General features: G+C 38.6%; 1 long non-coding RNA gene across 1 annotated transcript; it reads left to right on the top strand.

The window, feature by feature from the left end:
- Positions 1 to 21,076: 21,076 nt before the first annotated feature.
- Positions 21,077 to 22,472, top strand: LOC118565214. The gene is made up of 3 exons (XR_004932268.1): positions 21,077 to 21,138; positions 21,511 to 21,566; positions 22,444 to 22,472. It is a non-coding gene; the product is annotated as an uncharacterized LOC118565214 (long non-coding RNA).
- Positions 22,473 to 23,853: the final 1,381 nt, after the last annotated feature.

The raw sequence follows: 23,853 nt of genomic DNA on the forward strand, positions 1-23,853 counted from the left end.
CACTGAAAACCAGTAGAAACAAATTGATACTACCACATTTACATTTGAATCATCTCAGGGTTTTTATAAAGAGTTCTACGGTATCCTCGACATAGTGGATGCACAAATTACCATATTTTTTCAGACTATAAGGCTATAACACTTACATTTTCTCAAAAATGTATGATGCGCCTTATAGTCCGGGGCACCTTCACATGACTACCGTTGTGCTTATTGACCGATCTTATGTTGTACAATGTGCTCAAAAATCTGTTAAAATGTATAAGTACGACTTATGTAGCAAAGCCGCTCCGCTCAATGGATATTCGGAGCATTATGGTACACTGTGTCACTACCTGATCAGACCCATAACAGGGGGTAATGTCTAAACAAGACTGTAATGTCTAAACTAGAAGTGCATTCATGTAAGGCAGCCTGCACCCGGAGTATGCCCTTGCAACAATAAACCAAGTAAGTTAATTTGATATAAAAGTTAGGTTTATTTTGGCCTTATATTAGAAAAAGGGCAGTGTCGTCCAACTACTCTGTCTAGAGATGGATCGCTCTCCCTTTCAGGAGAGAGTGGTGTAAGGTGACCAGATTTGATTTCTTTAATGAAAACTGGGGATGTCTCTGATTTTGTTAAGTACAGAATCTCTGCCTGGGGGCTGGTTTGTTTTGTCTGAACTGCAACGCCGACAGGGGTTGGGGAAGGTGTGTTCGGCAAAGCTCTATACTACGTCGGGATAGCGACAAGACCGGGTAAATACCTCTCGTTGCGCTAAACATTTTTTCTCCATCATAATACACTGAAATCGGTGACAGCTTTTGCTGGGGAAAGGTCATCCAAAATTGGAAATCTGGGACATCTGGTCATCCTACCAGAGGGGCAGAGTGATATTACACACTTGGGAAGAATATGTAATGCGCCTTATAATCTGGTGCATTTTATATGAGAACAAAGACGCATATTGACACATTATGTCACACTGTATAATCCAGTGCGCCTTATGGTCCTAAATATGCGGTACTAAGAGGTTTATGCAACCAGCCATTCAAACAATAAAAGAACTGGAAAACTCCCCCTAATCCTTATTACAAATGTTGCACCAGTTTACAAATATTTTTTTATAATTTATTATGATGATTTTTTTAATACCCAGAAGTAGTTTGGCTGAATATTGTTTAATTCTCCATTAAATTATATTTTAGTTGGATAAAAAAAAAAACAGTATCCCAAAATGTAAGTCTAATTCTAAAGATTCAGTCTTGGTCTTGGTCTTGGTCTTGGCCTCGGGATAACCAGTCTTGACTTCATTTCTGCTTGAAATTATTTCTCTTTCTGTAGAATGAAGGAACTAATTTGGACAGCCGCTATTTGGAAATGGCTTCATAACACTTTCTAAATTTCATGGGCAGCACCCATTATTAGTCCTTGTTTGTCCTTGGCACAGAGAAAACACACATGCTTATGCTCCACAACAGGAAACTGAAGAAAATTAGCTTTTATAGAGGTGGTCACATTTGCTGCATTGTTTTTCAGGTTTACTTAATTGGCAGCATGCAGATACCACTTTACCACTTAAATCTCATAAACGCTAAACAAAGGAGGATCTATTTTGTTGTTTGCACTTAGAGTGTTGATTATTAACATTTTTCATTTTAGCTACCGCAAAGCAAACACACCAAATAAAAAAGGGGTCCGCTACATAGTCCTACTAAAGACAATGATGCATGTCTGCAGAATTTTAAACAGAGGTACTACAATGATTGAGCATAGACTTCTTGTTTTTTCTAGCATATTTTCTAAACCAAGACATTGGTCCCCTACAGACCACAGGGCGGCCGAGAAAACCTTTGTTCGACCTGAAATGACTCATTTAATTATCCAAAACATTATGGAACACATTAATTAACTGAAAAATGTTGCATAGTATGCCTTTAAGCTGTAAGCCATAATCAGCGATATTAAAACAATAAAAGGCTTGCGATATTTCAGTTTATTTGTAATGAATCCAGAATGTATGACATTTCATGTTTTTTAATTGCATTACAGAAAATAAAGAACTTTATCACAATATTCTAATTTTCTGAGACAGTCTTGTATATGTTTCTTCTGTGCATCTACTGAGGCGTTGGTTTGTTAGATAAATGTGAGTTTACAATTGCCAATGTATCTTCTTTCTTCAAACTTCAATCATTCATTCCTATTAAATGACACCAAATAACAGTCAATAGCAGAATAAGCTGTAATGGTCAGAGGGTATTTGTTATTGGATGCAAGCCACATACTGAACTCTACTCCTCAACCCACCAATGCATGTAACATACAAATGTATTGCGTAAAGCAAAATAAACACATTTTCTGATGGCATAAGATTTATTCCAAAGAATTAAAACAAAGTACTGTGTTACGTACAGTAAAGTCCAAAATTATTCATACCCCCGGTAGATTTAGGTTTAAATTAATGTTTTAATTTTACCTACATGATTCCTCTGCACCCTGTGATGGACTGGTGACCTGTCCAGGGTGTACCTCACTTCTTGCCCAATCATTACTAGAAATAGGCACCAGCCCTCCTTCAATACTGCACAGATAAGTGGGTATAGACAATGGATGGGTGGATTATTCTTCTGACCAAAAATTATATTAAATATTGGGGTGGCCCAAACTAAGTACTTGCTGGAATCTGATAAAAAGCAGGTGGAGGGAGGGAAAACTTAGTTTGATAAAATTGAGGTCTTGACGCCAGGAGGTCATCAGAGATACAATAGTCGGATCACAGATCAGTAATGGAGCGAGGTTTTTATGAATCTGTTACTTTTTTTTCAATGGATGAGACAAAGAAATGCTTGAGTCTCTCTTCTGTCCACTCGTACCTGTTGGTGCTTCCAGCCCTGTTTTTGAGCATTTTGGGAACATCCAAGAAGATGCTGGCAGCAGAAACAGCTGATCAGTCATGTCAGGTAAATGTTCACTACCTCAGAACATTTTTGAGAAATGTGTTTCCATCTCCTCTTTAGTGCATTTAGTCTTTTAAGATAAAGTCAAATTGGGCAGAAAAAGTCAAAAACCACCTCAAGTGAGCATTAAACACGTTTTGTTTGAGTAAATTTTAGTCAGTTGATTAAAATGTTGGTGTTTCCATCAACTTTGTCTAATGTGACACTTCAAAATGCTCATAAAAATGTTGATGGAAACACGACTACAGTCTAAATACCAGCGAAAACCTGCTGGTCAGCAAGAAGGATTTAATTGTACTAAAGCATGAAAAAGATTTTTCCATTATTTATTCAAACAGGTATATATAATGATGAATTAAATAAATCCAGATGCCGGGGTTTTTGTTATTTTTTTTAAACTGAAACTCATTTTACATTATTTTGTTTTCTTTTAACTGACATGCCTATCTCCCTTTGAATCAGAAACAAAGTTCTTGATTGAATGTGCTAATTTTAAATCTTAAACTACCAGGGGTATAAATAAGTTTAGGCTTAACTGTATATTAAGTTTTTTTCCTGCAAAAAACTTCCTGAAATGTAGTTTTGTTCAAGTTGGAATAGCCTATCAACAAATTGAGTCGGTTGGTTAATTTAAGTGTTAACTGTGCTGTTAAAACGTATTTGCCCTTACAGATTTCTTTAAAAGAGTAATTCTATCCAAAATAATCTGTCCCCCAAATATAAGTAATTGCCTCTTAAGCTTAATAATTGGTTGTGCCACCCTTGATGGCGACAACTGCCTCCCACTGCTTGTAAGTATTTTACATCACTGTTGAGGATTTTGTCCCTCTATTCTTTGGGGAACTATTTAAATTCATTCAGACTGTAGAGTGTTCAATGGCATGTTTAAGGCCATGCCACAACATCTCAAATGGTTTTAAGTCCAGACTTTGACTAGACCACTCCAAAACCCGCAGTTTTTTTACGGTATGAGGTGGACTTGATGGTTTGCTTCTGTTGCACAATCAAACAATATCAGACAGCGATACATACATTATTTGAAGAGCAAAAATAATAATCATTCTAATAAACTAATAAGGATATTTGTAAAATGTCTCTGCCTCTGAATGTGATGCCTTGGTCCTAAGCTCGGTATTGTTGGGCCTCACAAAATTGGGTCATGGCCGATTCAAGGCTCTCTAGTTTTTTCAAATATTGAACATGTTACTCCCTTTGATCTTAGCCGCAAATGCACATCACAAGAAAAAAAAGAAAACAAAACTAATGGATGTGTCCCCCTAGATTTGAAATGACCCAAATCCTTCCCCCACAATGTACCTACATAAGGCGAGAATCAACATCGGCTTCAAAACCAATGATTAATGCTCCGTTAGTTACACAAATTTCCATTGAAGCGTGGATTGATCGCAGTGCAGTCAACTTGATCCTCTCTTCCTGCGCTCCTAATGCAGGGGATACATATGCTGTCTGGGATAACTTTGGCATGACATTTGAACACAGTCAGAACTGACTCTCGGTTGTCCAAACTCAGAAAGTCGGGTTTATCTCAAACTGTCTGCTTCTCAAGTAAGTCACATGTTTATGTGTATATTTGTAAAACTCAGAGGTGTTCGGAGCACTCAGCTTTGAGGTTAAGTTCTTCTGAGCTCTGGTGAGCCAAGCTTCTGTGTTAATAAAACCACAAAGTCTACTCTGACTGCCCAGCAGCGATGGAGTCAAGACCGGTTCTTCCGAGACCAAGACCAGACCCTTTCAAGACCAAGACCAATGCAAGGAAAACGCAGCCTCAAGACCCGACTCAAGGCAAGGCAAGGCACATTTATTTGTATAGCACATTTCAGTACAGAGACAATGCAAAGTGCTTTACTTGATTAAAATACAGGAAATAATAAACAGAATAAAAGCAAGTAGGAATAAAATGTAGAAACAAAATAGAACATGGAAAAATAGAAACTAAAAGCAAACATGAAAAACAGTTGGACTATAAAGCGGAACTAATGATGTTTCAGTAAAACAGTTTAACTAGAACAGTCGAAGGCAATCCTAAACAAATGTAAAGAACCTCAGGCTTTCCACACTTTTACAGTTTTCTGGAAGTTTGTTCCAAGCCCCCCTCAAGCCCTCCATCCCAGATGCACACACACACCTAAGGACAATGCAGAGTAACAGTTACGTTTTTGGACTATGGGAGGAAGCTGGAGTACCTGGAGAGAACCAACACTTGCAGTAAAAATCCAGGCTGTAGTTCAAACCCAGGCCCATCTTGCTGCAAGGCAACTGTGCAACCAATTGCACCACTGTGCAGCCTTCACTTGAGTCCCAATTGTTTTTAACCCTTTATAGAAGTTAATAACTTGCTTATCTGTCATTGAATTTCTCTAGGTAATTGCTGATGTGTTGCTGTTGGAGACCTTCTATTCTCATTCATGTTGTCAGGCGCCTCAGCGATTCTACAGGTTTGGCATTAAGCAGGACTAGTTGAGGCAAGTGAAATAAACCTCAGCTTTCCTTAAAAATGGAGTTAATCAATTAATTAATTTATTTATTAAGGGAGGCAGTTATATGTTTGCATTGCACCAGGTTTGGACAGCCCTTTACCTTATTACATGAAAGTATAATTTGAAAATGTATTCTGATTGTGATTAAAGTAGGACAAAAAAAAGTAAAGATAAAAATCTGTCAGGGGGCAAATACTTTCCCCACCACTGTTAAATGTCATAAAGTGGCTTGACATTCTGTGAGTGTTGTTTTTGACAACATCTCATCAAAATTCATTAAAGAACCAGTTTGTTCTGTACCATGTGGAATCATATGGACTCATCTGCATTTCTAAGTTTCTGACTGCCAGTGAAACACTCTGAGGATTCCTCCCTTAATGTTTCAGCACTTAGCTACCCAACTCTGTAATTTCCCAACTAGCGTGGCCAAGGGAGCTTAAGCACTAAATTGCTGTCTGGAGATACTCAGTGGCTCTTAGAAAAGCAACTTCCTAAAATGTTCTTGTGCAACGTAGTGCATATTTAATCCCTGATTAATCAGTGCAGTTGGTAGTGCGTGTAAGAAGATTAGTGTGACCCTTTTTCATCCTCACCCAGAAGATCAATGTCCATCCATTTTCTTGAACAAGCTCTGTTTGACCATTCATTTAGAATTATCTTGACTTGAAAAAAAAAGACAACAACAAAACAAAGATTAAAAAACAGAAAATCTTTTTTTTTTCTGTAGGGAATGGGCTGTGTTTAGAAAATGCTTTGTTTTTACGATACAAAAATCCAATATTGACCTGGTTGTAACTTCATTTGAAAATTTATATGAAATCTCTAGGGCTTTCAGAAGTTTTATCACTGTATCTACAGTATTTGTTGGAAGTGTTACAATAATTTGCCTAAGACAAGATGATGGGTTTACGATACTGTGATAGGATGAGTATCCTACTTTGGTGAATTTGTACTTTGGTGAATTTGTTTTAAAATATAGAGTAAAGTTTTCACAAACCTCAAGTAATCATTCTTTAGTGTTCACATTTGACCATTCTATGTCACCATTTTAGGTCTTGTACTAGAGTGTAAGAACCAGACAAGATTACCAAGCCTGAAAAAATGTCAGCATCGTTAGCAGCTAATTGTTAGCTAGTCGGTGTATTCTCATAGTACTTACTCCATGATTTACAATATATATATATATATATATATATATATAAATATATATATATATATATATATATATATATATATATATATATATATATATATGTTTGTGTATGTATTTAGTGGGCTATGTTAATCAAGAAGCTACATAGGTTGTGGCTACCAGGAACATTAATCAATATGCTTCATTGGTCGCTGATCTAGGTACACCAATAGTAGTGTACATGTTTGGATTTTATATCAAGCTGTTACTTGTCCAACAAAAGACAGTAGAGTCATGTGCTTTTCTAGCTCTCGATATTTTGTAGTTATTAGATGCCTGTGTCTAAAGGTAAGGAAATGAAGAAGATTTTGTGGACATCAAGTCTTTCAGGTATGTTTTCATTTTGTTGTGCTGCCAGTTTGAATAGTACATCTTTTCGGATCAAGGGTGTGGAATACACTGTGAATCCCCACTCTCCACTTTTGCTGTGATGTAATAATTTCCTAAATATTTTTTTTTCACAATTTTAAGGATCATCCAACTGGAATCTAGGAATTAAATATCAGTGCAATAAGTGGGCCCCAAGTGGCCAACTAACTAGTAATCAATAAGCAGAAGTCCTGCCACAGGTTTCATTTTAATCAGGCAGGGGCCAGTGAAGCTTTTTGATAGCTGTTACACATCCCAATTGTCTACTTTTGTGAATGAGCTCTCCTCAATCATATTTGTCATTTCAGAGGTGATTGCCTGTCTAAGAAATAAAATCCTGAAATAATAAAACCTGAGGTAATGACCTAAGCCCTGCCTCCACTGATAACTGGCAGCCACCTCACATGCCAAGCGTTTTTTTTTTTATACTCACCTTCTATTCTTTTTTTTAAATGTTGGTTTAGTTGGGATTTACAGTTAGTCCCGTTTGTCATGTTATTTGGTTGTTTGTATCTGGGTAGGTGGAAAAGATGTAAAAGTCTGCTGGCCTGATACTTGTTCATCCTTTTCGTATGTTTGTGGAGAGACGGTCTACTCTGTTTGGTTTGTTATTGGACATAGTTTGCATTAAGCCTCAGTTCAGCCATGGCCACTTGTATGTGAGTTAGGAACTGTGTTGTTAGTCTTCTCATTTCTTGTTTATCTGCACATTCTTGCACATTTACCTATGTGTAGGTTTTTGTTCAAGAAAGGCCCATGATAACGTCACTAAGAAATGAAGGGTGCAGGATCAGTGTGGAATGTTATGATTAAAAGCAAAGGAGGTATGCAGGGTCAGAGGTCATTTCACTTGCTAACTGAATATTCATCAGTTTCAACCTTTCAACTTTACAGTGATTATTTTGACCTCTAGTGTGACTAAAATATGAATGAGGTCTTTTTAAAGTCTAAACTCTCTGGGAGCCCACATTCAAACTGAGCATTTCATGTTAAATTCATGAACCACTTAGTGATCTGTCTTGGTGAAACCACTTACCCCTTCAAGCTTTTCTATTCTCTTCATCCTCCTCCATGGGCAATCAAATTTTGACTTAATATTGTCATTTTATTTGACGGGAAAGAGGCGTTTTTCAGAGCTGCTTGTTCACATTATAACTTTGTGTCTGGAAAGGTTTAAGTATAACTGAGAGCTCTGCCAATTCTAAAAACCGTATAGGGGGGTGGCATTTTTGCGATAGCGCACCTTCAGTGCCCTGTAGCATTGTATTTCGGCCCAGTTGTGCAGCCAACCAACCTGTGGTTCTGACCCAGTTTCTGGGCTCATCCGTCATGCTGAGAATCCCGGTGACTCTGATTAATTTCCCATGAATCCCATTTATTCCTCCCAGGCCGTTAAGTCATCATTGCAGACTTACCTGCTCCACCGTGCTACAGGCAGGCGGGCTGCATTTGAATATTTCATTATGGCTCGATAATACCTTAAATATGCCACAGGATATGATTTATACAGGTCACAGAAGACATTTGCACGTTCCTGTGCCTTGGTGTAATCGCTGCAGGTTATGATCAGTGACCTGACATGTGAATATAACTTCATATGATAAATTAGGAAAGGAGATACTTGGGGAAAACGGCAAATCTTTTGCTCTTTTTGCAGACGGATGCTCACACAGGAAGAAATTTTGGTGCATGGAAACCTGTAGCCTTTACATCTGTTTTGGAGATGTGGAAACAAGTCTTAAATTAATTTTCTTTCCCTCTTCAAACTGATTAGTGGGTCGGGGGAGCTAATGTAGCCCTTAAGGAGCTACACTTAGACACAGACTCCATGAAATGATCCGTGAACAACATTTCACCCAGCAGTTAGCCAGCTTATCACCATCACAACTTAGAGTTCAACAGCAACCAGCTGTGGAAAGCAATCAACTTCAGTGTAACTGAATGTTCTTTATTTCCTTGTAATAGAGAGAAAAATATGCTCAATTAAAGGCTGGGATTAACATCTGTTATTTTGAAAAGAGAAACTGACTTTCCTTCCTTGGTCCATTATTATCTGCGTAGCAGCCTATAACCACCAAAAAAGAAACCCCTTGAGGAAAACGTTGTGCTCGAAAAAAAAAAAAAAAACAGGTTTAAACTTTCAACCCTCTCTCTTTGATGCCACATTTATTTTACTCTGATTTTGTCGACATTAACTCCTTTCAAACCAACCCCAATCATGTAGCAGGTGGAGGAGAGTAGCAAGACCCTACGGAAGCAATGGATGATACAAATGCTCAAACCATTTTTTGAAGTTGTACGTTTCAATGCTACTTACATTAGCATCAAGCTAATCACATTTTCATGCGATGTTTTCATACACGAGTCAGTCTCCTTCAAAATAAAAGTTGTGCCACAACAATGTGAACATTATAGCAGGCCCCACTGATGGAACGTATAATTGATATACGCACACTGACAGATCTCACATCCATAATCCTTTGTTTAAATTAGTTTCTGCATTCTAACAATACCATGAGATTCTTGAACCACATTAACATGATTCTTTCAATGAAGAACAGCAGTGACTCTCTTCTCCTGGAAGACCAAGAATCTTTATGTAACCATAATGACATATTGATGAAACACCAGCTCAGAGTTCACACATAATGCATAGATACAACAAGATATAACGTTCAAATACTTGAATGCACCGACAACACTTCCTGAGAGGCTAAAAGTGGGCAACTAGTCCTTAGCATCTCATAAGATTTAAATGTTTGAGTCAGATAGATAGCAGCCACTTTACAGACAATGTGCATGAGTGTATCAGAGAAGACACTCCTTGAGAGGTTGACAAATAGTCATTAGTAAACATGGAAATGTTCAAGTTAATTGATGCTCCTGTCAAAAACACAGGGAGCAGTCAATTTACAGGATGGTATAAAACACTGTGCAATTGCATTAATATATTCGACAAACATTCCCAGATAAGTTAAAGTGTGCAAACAGGCATGAACAAACAATGTAATCTTTAAGTTAAGAACTGCGTAATTTGCATGAATGTCCACCACTCCATGGGAAACTAAAAGTGTGGGAGACGGTGTAAATAATGCTCAATCGATTCAAGAACCTGTGGAACCAGCACCATGTTTGTAAACATGTAACATACTGTGAATTGGGCTGGTGGTTTATTTTATTCTCAACAGGGGCAATAGCTTTCACAGTTTTGGGGAAACAAATCTATTAGTTTTTTATTTAATCTTCCATCATTTAACTGATGGAAGTGGTACAACAAAGAGCATTCCCTGTGAGGGTGGGACCTGTGGCAATATGTCTGCCTCTTTACTGGACTCTTGTAGCATAAACGGTGTCTAGATCTTGTAAACGGCATTCCACAATCCCCTGTATTGATCTCACCACCTGTGCTAAGTCTCCACCACATCCCCAAGTATGCAGACAGGAGTGTGTTCAGTCTTCCCGATCTTCCTGTAGTCAAAGGAGGATGACCAAGGAGATCATCCTGTTTGGTCTTGCCGGTGTTAGGGATGAGGTTGTTGTGCCATTATGCACTGTTTTAAGTTATTTAATGTTTAATAAATAACTCTTGGTCTGTTAGGCATTGTTCAGTGAATATCAGCCCAAACGGCTAGTATTAGTTGAAAGGATGATTCGAGCACTGGCATTCTTTTAACAGCATACTCTGCACATGTATATAATAAAGGAGTGATAACTTCTATTAAAGTATGAGAATTTATCAGAAATAAAATCAAAATCCAGTGAACACAATTATAGAATGTGTTTATCTGAATTAACCACACACTTCAATAAAACAAATCCTCTCAACTACTACGCAAAACTAAGATAAAAAAGAAATTAAGGAACTATGTACACACAAAATAACTAAAGGACCAAATAAATGGTTGAAACCATCATCAGAATGATTCAGTGAATCTTCTTCAAGTTAAAGAACCAGAGTTCATCTTAAAGACTATGGAATATATGTGTTAGAGAAAACATTATTTGAGGAAATAACATTTTAATGAATAATTTGCTAAATAAAAACCAATAACATTTAGGACACTTGTTTTTTATTAATGTAATGATTTCCGTGGAAATAATCCAGACTCAAATCGGTAATTTAGGAAGCTACAGGGCCCTTTGCTATGGACTGGATTAATGACGTGTCGGGGCACTTCCTGTGGCCGTTGTTTACATTAGGTTGATGAGTTAACCTTAAGTTACACGAAACACCATTAAATCAACATTAATAATGTGTAATAATGCTCATAGCCCTATCAGTCAATAGCAGTGCGAGACAAAGACCAGTGTTGGTTTTAAACGCTGTAGTTACGTTTACTAGGGCAGTAGCAGTAAGTTAATCGGGAAGCTAATAGGGACTGATGGTAGCAGACATTCAGAGCTAATTTGAAAAGGCTTTAAGCTCTTTTTCGTCATAATGAGTGGACCGCAAAACACAAACATTCATGTCTCACTGGTGTATAAAACCCTTGTGAAAATATAGTTTGTTATAATTTTAAAACACACCCTACACATCAGCATTGTATGGTTTCAAGAATGCCAGCAGGATCTAACGTCTATTCAGTTAAACTTTGGACGAACTCCATTTGGTGCCCATGGACAGAGAGAGATTGTTCCTCTCCAGAGCGAATGATAACCAGCAATGGAAAAGGAAGATAAGCCTGGGTGGCTAGTCTTCATGCAGTGGACACCCCTGGTATGAGATCAGTTCCCTGATGCCTGTAAAACTCTCACATTTCATGTTTCCAATTTACAGTCTGATCTTATATTCTCTCTGTTGGCTAACTTCACAACAGTTGATATGTTTTGCGTGATGAGTAAAACATGGTATATGTTTGTGTTTACCTGTGATTAAATGCATTTATTTTTGCCCCGGAGACAAATAAAAACATATCAATATGTGCTAATTTATTTCGAAGGAATTGAAGATTGATTGGGTTGTCCTAGTTTTTTTCATAGATGGTAAAATCATAGAAGGGGGCTTGATTTTTTTTTTTTGTGACTGTAAATGGACAAAATAAAATACCGGTATGTCTATTATAAACTGAATTCACCAACCCAAAATGCAACAGTTGTGTCAACATTCTTCTCGGCTCTACAGCTTGACTAACACTGAAATGATGGAACTGCTCACAGGAAAAGCTGATGCACTGGAGGAAACTAAGGGATCAAATGACAGTTCAGTGACACCTTACCAAGACAAAAATCATCTGCTAAATGATTTTAATTCTTCTAACTCCATGAGAAAAATATCTAAACATCAGTCACTAAAGTTTGGTCTGACAGATTCAGTGCTGGATTATTAAACAGTCAAAGCTTTAGATGATTCAAAGCAACAATTCCTTTGTGATTTCCTTCCGAATGCACCATGAGACAGTTGTTTATTGCTACTTTGCGAATCAGTCGAGCACAGCGAGTAGAGAGAGTAATTACAAATGCTAATTCCCAGTAAGTGTCTGGAAGGTATGTTAAAAGGTCCTTGAAATGATATAATTTAGGCCTAGCTTGATTACATATAAAAGGGAGATGAGGAGAACATACTTCTGATTTATTCAAGCAAACAAATAAAACCCTGGAAGCATAGGAGAAGCAAGCCTCTGCATCATTGTATATTTCTTCAAGCAGAACTTAAAACTAAAAAAAAAAGGAGAAAGAAAAAAACTTATTTGCTTTGGCTGCCTGAAGTCTAGCCCGTGATCTTTCTCCTAACATTTACAATTCCTCATTAAAATCTTATTTTCATTACATGAACATTATCTTTTTTTATTACAATCATTTCTGATTAATGAAGCCTAGAACAGCGATTTAGTGTGCCCATTGAGCCACATTATCCATGTTTTATTAGCAGCCCCTCTAACATTAGCTAAGATTAATGCAGAGAGGAAGTCACTGATTGAACTGCACTCCAAGCGGTCAGATGTCACCCACAACCTCTCCAAATATCTCTTTAGATACTACATTACGTGAAATCTATGACACTTTAACATGATTTAAAGAGTTTCCAAAATACAATATATCATGGCCAAGTAATATTTAAATTGCTTTTGCCTTAATTTTGAATTTAAGAGTCCTTTGAATGCCAGCCTGTTGGAGTAATAAATGGGATAGTGCTACCCTTTTCTACAAGCATGCTGAATTTTTGTATGGATTTTGTAATTAATGAATTCTTGTTACTTTCCAACAAACCATTGCCCAGATCCTTTTACTCTTGCGGTGTCATAAGCGGGTTGCTGCCTAAATTCAATGAACTTTAGAAGAGGAGCAGGGTGTATGCCGACATCAAATGGCAACACACACACACACACACACACACACAGCACAATCAACCATGCAGGCAAAGACCCACTCCTGAGGGCAAATTTATAGAAACCAATCATTCATGCGTTTGGGACAGTGGGAGAAGTACCTGGTGAAAACTCCCTCCACCCCATCCAACCCCCCTGGTTCTGCAAAAAAAGACATGCAAACTCCATGCATTATATCCCCAGGTTGGAATTTGATCAGTACTTCTTGCCCCTAAGCAACAGTGGTTTCAAATGTGACCCCATGCATCATTGCTCCCTTTATAGCTTTTTCAAAAAGACTTTTTTTTCTCTTAATTTTCCATTAATTTTAGCACAGACAAAGCTTCTTTAAGAGTTTCCTTTTATGGTTTACCCTCAATGTTGAGGGTGCCAGTGACACAAAAGAGAACTGTCAAGCCAAGAGTTTTCACTGGATGAAGATTTTGCTGATCCATTTACAGACATAAAAATGTGGGAGTATTTAGTTTTGAAGCATTAATTGAACATTGGGTTTTTCAGTACTTGATCTCACTGAAGGTGGCTTAGGTAAAAGTAATGAAATGCAGGTAGGGAGGTATTTTCTACTTAAAATGATGCCAAGGATGGAGGCTGGCAATGAGTGGGGTGGCTGATAGGGGAAAAAAAGATACACTCACCGGTCACTTTATCATGTAGCAAATGAATCAATCATTTGGTAGTAAATTAATTTAAGCATCTAGACAACTTGCTGAAATTCAAACGGAACATTAGATGGGGATGAACGTGACTTTGAACATGCAATGACTGTTGGTGCCAGACTCAATAGCTCAGACACTACTGGTCTACAGAGATTTTTTTACACAAAAATCAGTAGTTCGGGTTTACAGAGAATTATCTGAAAAAGATAAAAACATCCTGTAAGTCGCATTTACTTTAACGGAAATGCCTTGTTGTGGGCGACTGATTTTAGATGAAAGAACGGCAACAGCGACTCAAATAACCTCTGGTTACAACCAAGGTATACAGAATACCTGTAAAGTTCACAGCTTTTGGCTGTGTCTCTGCTGATGTCACACTGTGCCCCCTGTGCTGCTCTAGCAATTATCCCCTGATTTCCTGCACCTGTGATTCCTCTAATTAGAGGTGCTGCTACACCTGTGAATTGCCTATATATTCCTGTCTCCTCCAGTGTGCAGGCGCCAGATTCTCGAAAACTGTAGTGTGAGTAGACCTTCCAGCGTTCATTGACTGCCTTCCTGTGAGTGATTCTAATTGTTTCTATGGACTCCTGCCTGTTTGCTACGCCCTTGTCGGACTATCTTGTTAATTAATTGATCTGATAATCAGATTGATTTATTATTTTGTGTCACAAAAACCTGGCTGCAAGAGGACTACGTTAGTATAAATTTGTCACCTCCCTCTAATTATTAAAATTTCCACATTCCCAGAACTACAGGACGAGGAAGAGGAGTAGCAACCATCTTTCAGCCTGATTTATTAATTAGTCCCAGGCCAATTAAGTTCTTCTACTCCAACTCTTTTGAGCACTTAACCCTTAGTTTCCCTCATCCGTACTACAAAGCAATATAACCTCTTCTGTTTATTTTTTTGTATTATCCACCAGGCCCTTACTCTCAGTTTTTAGATCAGTTGTCAGACTTCTCATCTGATTTAGTTAAACACTGACAAGGTTATTATGGAGATTTTAGGGATGCTTGGAATGTGAAAACATGTGATTGGTGAGAGAGGCACAATTTCAAAATTGAGGAGAGACAACACATTATCTAATTTTGATAATGTGTTGTATATGTTTATGACTTAGACCACTTGTTAGAACCATTCAAGTTTGGACTAGAGTTCTGCTCAGCTTTATAACACTGTTTTGAACTGACAGACTGGGAATTGTTTAGAGAGGGTGCTGAAAATGAGCATTACACATCAGCTGTGCTGTCTTATATTCACTTCTGCACTGATCCTGTCCTACCCAAAAAGACACTCAGAGTGTTCCCAATCATTCATTACTGAAGGCCCAGGATGCAGCATTAAGAACAGGGGATAGACAAGCCTACAGCAGGGCTAGAAGTAAACTGAAAAAAAGGCATTTTTTAGAGACACATTAAATCCAAACTAGCAGACTCAAAAACAGATACGTCCCAAAAGTTGTGAGGGCTATCGCCCCCTGCTGGGAAGATTATGGTCTGTTATATGTTACATTAACATGACTGTTAATACCTATTTGCACACTCTAATTTCTCAGGAATGTCTGACTACACAGCTCTGTATATGAAGGCTTAAGATTATTGTACATAATTTACTGTGGGCATGAGTGTATTATCGAAGGAGATAATCGGCTCGTTCCTGGCGGCTTCTTTGCGGGACTGGGGACCCGTCGGGTGGTGGGGCGTCCCTGGGCCTCGGTTCTCTGGGCCTATGGCTGGATCCTCTCCGGCTTAACTGGCTGCCGGTGGAGCCCACAGGCTCCGGGGGCTTCGCCGCTTGTGGCTGTAAGGGGGTTTCCTGGGGCTTGTCTCTGCTCTTCCCTGGGATGGGGGAGGCAGCTTTCCCTGTGTTGGTCCCTCTTGGGCCACTTTGTTCTGGGGGTCCCGTCAGGCATCTGGGGTTCTGGTTCCCCTGGTGTCTACCTTGGTGCCTTGGGGGGCGGGTCTTTGGCTCCTCAAAACCACTATTGAGCATTTTTCTTGGGGAAAAACCTTAAATACACAAGTGCACTCTTACAAATAGCTACAGGTGCTTGGATTCAGATAGTTACAGATTCACTTCTATACAGAAAACCCCTATTATTATCTTTAGCTGTCACTTTATAAATGCCATATTAAATAATACTGTATATTCTTTAGTGATGATATCAAGGTGTTGCTTTTTTTTACCTGTAATACTTTATCGGTTGTCTTTGCTGTTCTTGTTATATCTTTTTGCAGGTGTAGAAGCAGATTCAGACAGTGTTATGTTGTTCTCTCCCCTTCTTCTCCTCTTTCACCTTTTCTCCCTTTTAGCATTTGGTCTCATCTGTTTCTCTCCTTTTTTCCCCAAAGTGGGTGTCTACCAGTACGTCTAAACCGGACATCCTGTTCATGCGGCACCTGATACACTGGGTCAAATGGAGTTCAAGTGAGCCCTTCCCAGCATGCTGCTTTTCACATTGATTCATTAATAGGACAGAGCCATATTCTCACCAATGCTTGCTGACCTAGAATATGAAACCAAAAAACAGAGAGAAAAAAAACTTGTTTGAGCAAAGATTTTGCAAGCCAAATTCAATTACATTGAAGAAAGCGAGCCAGGAGTTCTGCTACATACTAATATCACAAAAATATTGCAGCTTCTTCCCTTATGCTCAACAAGAGATGTCCAGTGTGAACATCTAAGAAAACACTGATCTTTGTGACCCACTAGGAGTGCACTGCCTTTGTGTGTAACGGAAGAAATCAGTGTGACCTTTGCTGAAGTGCTACACATGGAGATAATGATTCTCTGCAGAGAGACTGAAGTGTAAATGAGGGCTGCATTTCAGTTTGTTATAGAGCATAATCAAGGCTCTGCTCTGGCACCTCAGGATGGAAATTAGCTGGAATGAGGCAGTGAACTGTGAAGGGCTGGGACATCACGAGGACAAAAATCACTCATACACATTTACAAACTCACTGATACATTCCCCATGTGCTCAGGCACGCTCTAAGTATTTACTCTACAGGGCACCTGTGTTCAGCCCATATGTGCTCACACAGCTTCCCCAGAGCAAAATTCTGTTTAAATAGAACGCAAAGAAACAAACATTGCCTTCAGTTTGAAAAATATCAAACCAAGGTTAAAAGGTGAAAAGCCATTCACATAAAGGGATACATGGACATCTAAATGTTTGGTAGAGTTGATGAGATAAGCTACCCAAACATGACTTTCAATGTCTTCGATGATGATTTATATTGTTGTAAAAAAGAGTTTGCACCCTTTCAAATTCTTCTGTTTTTGCCTTTTTTGAACACAGTTAAACATTTCAGATCATCAAGCAAATGTTAATATCTAATAAAACTAACCTAAATAAATACAAAATACAGTTCTTAAAGTTATGTAGATGAAATCATCATTGGAGAACTTGCCATGTAATTAGGCACCCACAATTGTATCCACAACTATACATATAAGTAAAAAGAAATGAAGTATTATAGGGAAAGAAAAAAAGGGGACAATACTCATTATGATGTACTTTTAGGAAATGGCAATAATATTCCAATAGAGTTTGCCTCATTCATTCATGCATGACAATAATCTCCATGATCAATTTTGATCATGGAGCCCTTCCATAATTTTAAAATAATAAATGACTATAAAAGCTAAAGTGGCACAAAACAAGCAATTCCTGAGTTGATAAGATTCAAGGTGCTGTAAAGAGATAATGACTAGTAAGAATTTTATCTGCAGAAAATAAGTCTCTTTGTATCTGCAGTTTGATGAAGCAGTACTTTCATCAATAATGGCTTGCAAGTCCAAGAAAAATGTTAACTGCTGTCGCATGACTAGAAATGTCACAGGGATAGATGTAAACACCATATAATTAACCTTTAAATTACTGCCAAGTTTGCATAAGAGTATTATATAGATTGAGCACAGCTATTTACAGGGGAATTGGTGATTGGTTGGATATTCTAAAATTGACTATTGCACTTGAGACACTTACAAAAAAAAAAAAGAAAAGGAAAATGATAAGACGTTAACCTGTTGCAAAAATAAGGTATAGGAAACAAACAATATGTTTTTATGTTTTAGCTCAACTTTGCTTTAATAGTACTACATAGCATTAGATTTTGCATTCTATTTCATCTGGCTAGACACATTAATGCTTTATTGAAATTATATATCATAATCTATACACATATTGTGTTGTGGGCGTAAGGCCAAAGAATTCAAACTGTACATTTTGTGGAAATTATATTACCCTTAATGTTTTTTTTTGTTGTTTTTAGTTGCCAATTGTAAAACCTACTTGGAACCTACGTGTAATAAAATAGCACATCCTTACAGTGAAAATGTAAGAATTACTGGAAAGAGGACAAACAAGCACAGCTTCACCACATCAAACATGAAACGCTGCAACGTGTTCAGATTTCTTTGGAATGTCATGCTTTCATTTTGATGCCAACCCAAGTGTTTCGGCAGGTGTTACAGAAAGTAATATTAATGCAAGAAGATTGTTGTGTATGAAACAGCCGATATGTGAGGAAGCTCCATGAAAAACACACTGCAGGCACAGACTTAGTAGAACAGAGGAGGGTTTAACTTCAAATCAAGCCTGTGGCACACAGTACAGCTCTGTATATGCATCAGGAGAATCTTGGAGAATCCCTAAAGCACAGTCAACACAGAGCCTTTTTTAGACATATCAGAAAATACCTATGACTCCTACCTCTGTTTTTTGTTATCATTTGTGTGTCATGATTTAGGGTTTTGTGTGCTTCGTTCTGGACTAATTAGTTTCCACTCCCCTCAGCCAATAGTCACCTGTCACCACCCAATCAGCTCTGTCCACACCTCAGTCTCCAGTCAGCTCAGATCAGCTCCACCTGCTGCCAGTAATTACTGTCACCTCTACTCACCTGTTCACCTGCCTTCATGTACATGCCTCACTCACGGCCAGATTGTCGCTTTACCTCACAATGTGCTCCGCCGCCGTAGTGTTTTCTGTTCAAGTCTGGTTCTGACAGCAACTCCTGGTCCGTCTACGTTGAACATTTTCAATAAACCTTTTAAACGTAGCTCTGTGTTCGGCTGAATTTCGGGGTTACACCTACAATCGTTACATAGTGAAATAGCTTTGACATGAGAACATGTCCCATTCACTATAGGCCTCAGGATGTTAGCGTATCATAAAGAACCATATCCTTCAGGTGCAATCAGACATCCTTATTTGGTTAAACATGACCCTGCATATGTCCAACATGGCACCTCAACATTTATCGTGTTATGGCAAAGGGCTGTGGCTCCCAGACTCTCTTTTTTTTCATCCTGACAAAGACTTCCTGTCTGCTAGTTGAGGCTGAATTCATAATGAACTATATAAGGGATATACTGCAGACACCATAAAATACTTTCAGAATCATCATCATTAACAACAATCACAGCAAAAATAAAAGTAAAACCTTAGATAACCCTTAGATAAGATGGAGTATTTTTTGTTTCCATACAAAATAATGACACCATCTGAATTAATCAGAAACAACTAATGATTTGTATGTTTATTGTTTATGCGTGGAAGACCTCATTAGTTAAACTGCCCAGCTTCTTGGGTGAAGATGAACAGAAAGCAAGAATTCAGAACACTAACATATAACCTGTTCCAGTTTGCTCTGATTCAGTGGCAGGTGGGAAGGGTTCTAGTTCCTTTTTCTTAAACATAGGCTATGGTTTTTTGATGGTATTATCAATAAATATGAAAGGAAGGATCTTTAAAGCTCGGTGGACTTGAGCCAAAGCAACCGCTTTCTTCTTATGGCCTGCTCTAAGGTGTTTGTTATGGAGTATGTTGAACTTACTTGTTTAATCCATTCATAATACGTTGACCCTTCCCAGGTCAAATTCCCTGAAGGTTATTGTGATCTTGAAAGACACAGATTAATCACTGCATCTGGAACCGTGTATGCACAAATAGGTGAAAATAATATCGAAACTGTCACTTTGTCAATGGAAATTTTATCTAAAGCCATTTAATGAACAAAACAAAGGTTTTTATACTTGAGGTTGTATGAAACTGATACAACTTAAAAGTAAGATGAAAAAGCATGCCTGGCTTGCCTTTCCAAAGCATTCGCTTGAATAAGATTTGCAAAAACCAGTTTGGATGTGTTTTCAGGATCATTGTGTTGTTGAAAGACAAACCTCTGTCCAGGTTTCAAGCATCCAGCATCAATGGTTTGAACTGAAGAATTTGACTTTTGCAGACATGATTCTTGACAATATTCGGCAAAAAGCTCAGATAAATAGTATAAGTTACACTGGTAGTTGGGCTTATTGTAGTGTAATTATATTTTAATGGACAATAAAAACAGTGATTGTGGTGAGGCACTTTATATATCATCAAATGAACAAGATTTTTTTCAAAATCTTTGGCTTTGCAGCATTTACAACTGTCTCTCCCATCTTTTTTTCTTTTTGTCTCTCGTCAACTCACAGTGTTTTACTTCTTGAAACAGCTTTCCAGATATGTTTAAATCACAGATTATAACTTAAAGGTATTTGGCTGGTTTGGATATGCACAAGGAATTAGCATGTTCATGTTAGCTATTTCCTTTTCTCGTTCAGGTTTTCCTGAGTTTGTTGCTTAGGTCGATTTTGAGGCATGTGAATGTTTCTGCATTGGTGTGTGTGTGTGTGTGTGTGTTTGTGTGTGTGTGCGCACGTGCATGTGTGGATTGGACAGATATGGGGACATTAGACGTTACTGACTTTGGCAGGTTTGGAGCCGAGTTTAGCCGTGAGCCACATTAACTGATGCGTCAGGTGCTGGCGTCTCTTTCCTGCCATCTTTCCTCAGTTCAAATCAGCAGTTACGTCAAGCCATAGTTAACCAGGCTGCCCTTTTCTGTGTAAATGGCATACTAGTCAGAGCTCAGCCTTTTGCATGGAATATGTTGCGGAATGACTTGAAAGTAAAATGTTTAATAGCTTTTAAATAGATACTGAGGAGATTTAAGCTTAATTCTGTTGTATGTTTCTTAAATGTATTTCATATACTTATGGTTTCTATTTGGCTTTTTAGTGTGTAATTATGTAACTTATTTGTGCTGCAGCTGCCAATCTTGGCCAGGATTCCACTAAATGGAGCCTCAGTGGGATCTTCCTGGTGAATTAAATGATTAATGAAATGATAATAGCTGGGTGTGTACCAAAAGTTGATGTGGCAACTGTCATTAACCATTTGGGGATAAATGGGAATTTGTTTTGCATTGATATTGAGACTTTTGCATAAATGAGCTGCTTAAGGTCATAATCTGAATTATGTTTAGGTCTAGACTTTGACTAGGTCACTCCAAAAGCTTACTTTTTTGAGCCATTCAAGGATGAACTTGCTGATGGGCTGTGGATCATTCTCCTGTTGTGCTACAGCTAGATGTCACAAAATGATTGTGCAATGACTGGAAACAGAGGATCCAGAATTCAGCTAGACAAGATCACATTGCTTAAAAAAACTTTATTGAGTTGTAAAATGCTGCAGGTCGGGAGTGAATCGCCAGTGTCTGGGACAGGAACCACTGGAAGTGGAGACAGCAGGTTGGTTTTTGAGGGATTAAACAGTTACTGAAACTTCTGTCACTAACCTTCTCACAGTCTAGAAACTAGTTGGGAAGGTGAGGGAAGGATCCTGTTGGCAGGATGTTGCTGGTGGCAGCTTGAAGGATCTTACTCATGGGGCTGGCAGGTAATCGGTGGTCGAAGGACAGGCACAAGGCCAGAACCGTGATGGCAAAGACAGGCAGGATGGTCAGAGGGAATAACAAGAGCACGAAGTCCGAGAGCAGATCCAGGGTCAGAACCAGGTGATTAGAGATCCAGAGACAATCCAAAACAGAATCTGGGGGCAGACTCAGGGCACAGAAGGAGGTCAGATTTCCAGATAGCACAAACAGTCAGGTCTGACAGGGGTTAGGCAGGTTCAGAGGGTCACAAGGCAGAAACAGTTCAGAAGCAAGTAGGCAGGCTACAGAACGCTGGATTAAACTCACCAATCGCTCGTAATAATCTGGCACTAGTGAGTGGTCTGAGAGCTGGTTATATAGTCAGAGGTGCAGAACTGGTGAAGGCTGATGAGAACGGAGCGGAACTGCACAGGTGTGTCAAATGGTGAATCAGACCAGCACTAGTGCCAAAATCATGACAGATGGCCAGGCATTCACTAAGCAGCACATTGATCTATTTAAACTCCAGCTGATTTTAAAATAACCTACCAAAAGATAGGAGAGAGTCATCTTGTGTTAATCTGAGGCGTATTCAATATTGAACTTCCTCTTTTTTCAGTTTTCCTGTGTTGGCATTTCAGGCATACCATATGGAGAAACTGGTTGCCTACATGTGGCAGTGCAGTTAACGCTACAAAAAAGGATCTCATAAGATGAAATCCTAACTGTGTGAATGACTTTCTTGAATCCAGGGACCCCCTACTCACCCTGGCAAAAAGAGCCTAGGACCCAGTCCCCCTGGCAGCCCGAGATCTGCACCAGTCTCTGGCAATAAGACCTCTCAGCAACATGAAAAGAAGACCCCCCCCCCCCCTTCCCCCAGAATTACAAAGAAACCCGGCAGGTGCCTGGTAGGTGCTAGCCCACTATAGAAAAAAGTAGGGAGGGCATATAATCATCTCCCCTTGTGAACTAGCTTCTGGGAGGTCAAGAGGAAGGGATGGCCACCCAACATAGCCCCTGTGGCCCATGCATCCATGGAAGCTATAGGCCACCAGGCGGAGGTCAACCAGTTTGGGATGTGGCCCAAGCCCAACACCTGGTGCTCCCCCGATGCCTGCAAAACCAAGTTTACAGAAGAAACAAGACTTACTCACAAAATTAAATAATATGAAAAAAGCTAAATTTAAAGTTAAGCTATACAGCAGGAGAGGTAGACTTATCAGAATGGGAAATATGTTGTGCAGTTATCAATAAATAATAAGACATATTCAGATGAATATGAAATGTTCAAGCTAAAAAGGCAGAAAAATAGTGGATGGTTACAGAATGATGTAGAAAACTGGGCAATGTGCATGAATGTATAAACACTCTAAAGAGTGAAGCTAGAGTGTGCAAATAGAAAGTAGCACATGAGAGGTGGTGTAATAATTCCAAAGCTGTATAAATACTAGCATGATGTAAACACGCAATTTATTTTTGGGAGTAACAGAGATTATAAAGTCTAACAGTAGCTACAAGGAAGGACCTGCGAAAGCTCTCCTTTAAACCTGGAGGATGCAGCAGCCTGTCACTGAAAGAGCTCTCATATATGTCAACTAAAGCATTTGTTCTTTTACAATATTTGTTGAAAGGTTAAGAGCACTTTTATTTTGCAGGTTGTCTGGCTTTTCCCAACATTTTATAAATGTTAAAACGCAAGGTTTTTAATGTCTTTATTTTCAAAATTTGACAGAATGCAATGTTCTAAACACTGGAAATAGTATGATGAAAAATACCCTAGTGGGTATACACTTTATCAGGTACTATCATTTGTTTGATCTGAAAAAGTATGTGACAAAAAGCAGAAAAGGATTGAATCTGTAATGGGGCAAATAGTTTTTACCAGCACTATACTAGACCAAGAATTTTCAAAGATGGAATTGCATGAGAGCAAGAAAAGAGGAAAAGCAGAGATGCAACAGAATAATGTGACAGAGGAGGATGCTAGGGAACGAGGGTGCCAGATGATCCACAGTAGGGAGCCCAAAAAGGGAGCAGCCTAAAGAAGAAGAAAAATCTTAAAAGTACATAATGTTTTTCAAAAGGGCATAATGTATGTCTTCCTCTATATACTCTGCAAGAATGCACAGACATTTTAAAAGGTAGCGTCTCTCAGTTCT

This window comes from Fundulus heteroclitus, chromosome 2 (genome assembly GCF_011125445.2).
Source record: "Fundulus heteroclitus isolate FHET01 chromosome 2, MU-UCD_Fhet_4.1, whole genome shotgun sequence".
In the NCBI taxonomy this organism is placed as follows: domain Eukaryota; kingdom Metazoa; phylum Chordata; class Actinopteri; order Cyprinodontiformes; family Fundulidae; genus Fundulus; species Fundulus heteroclitus.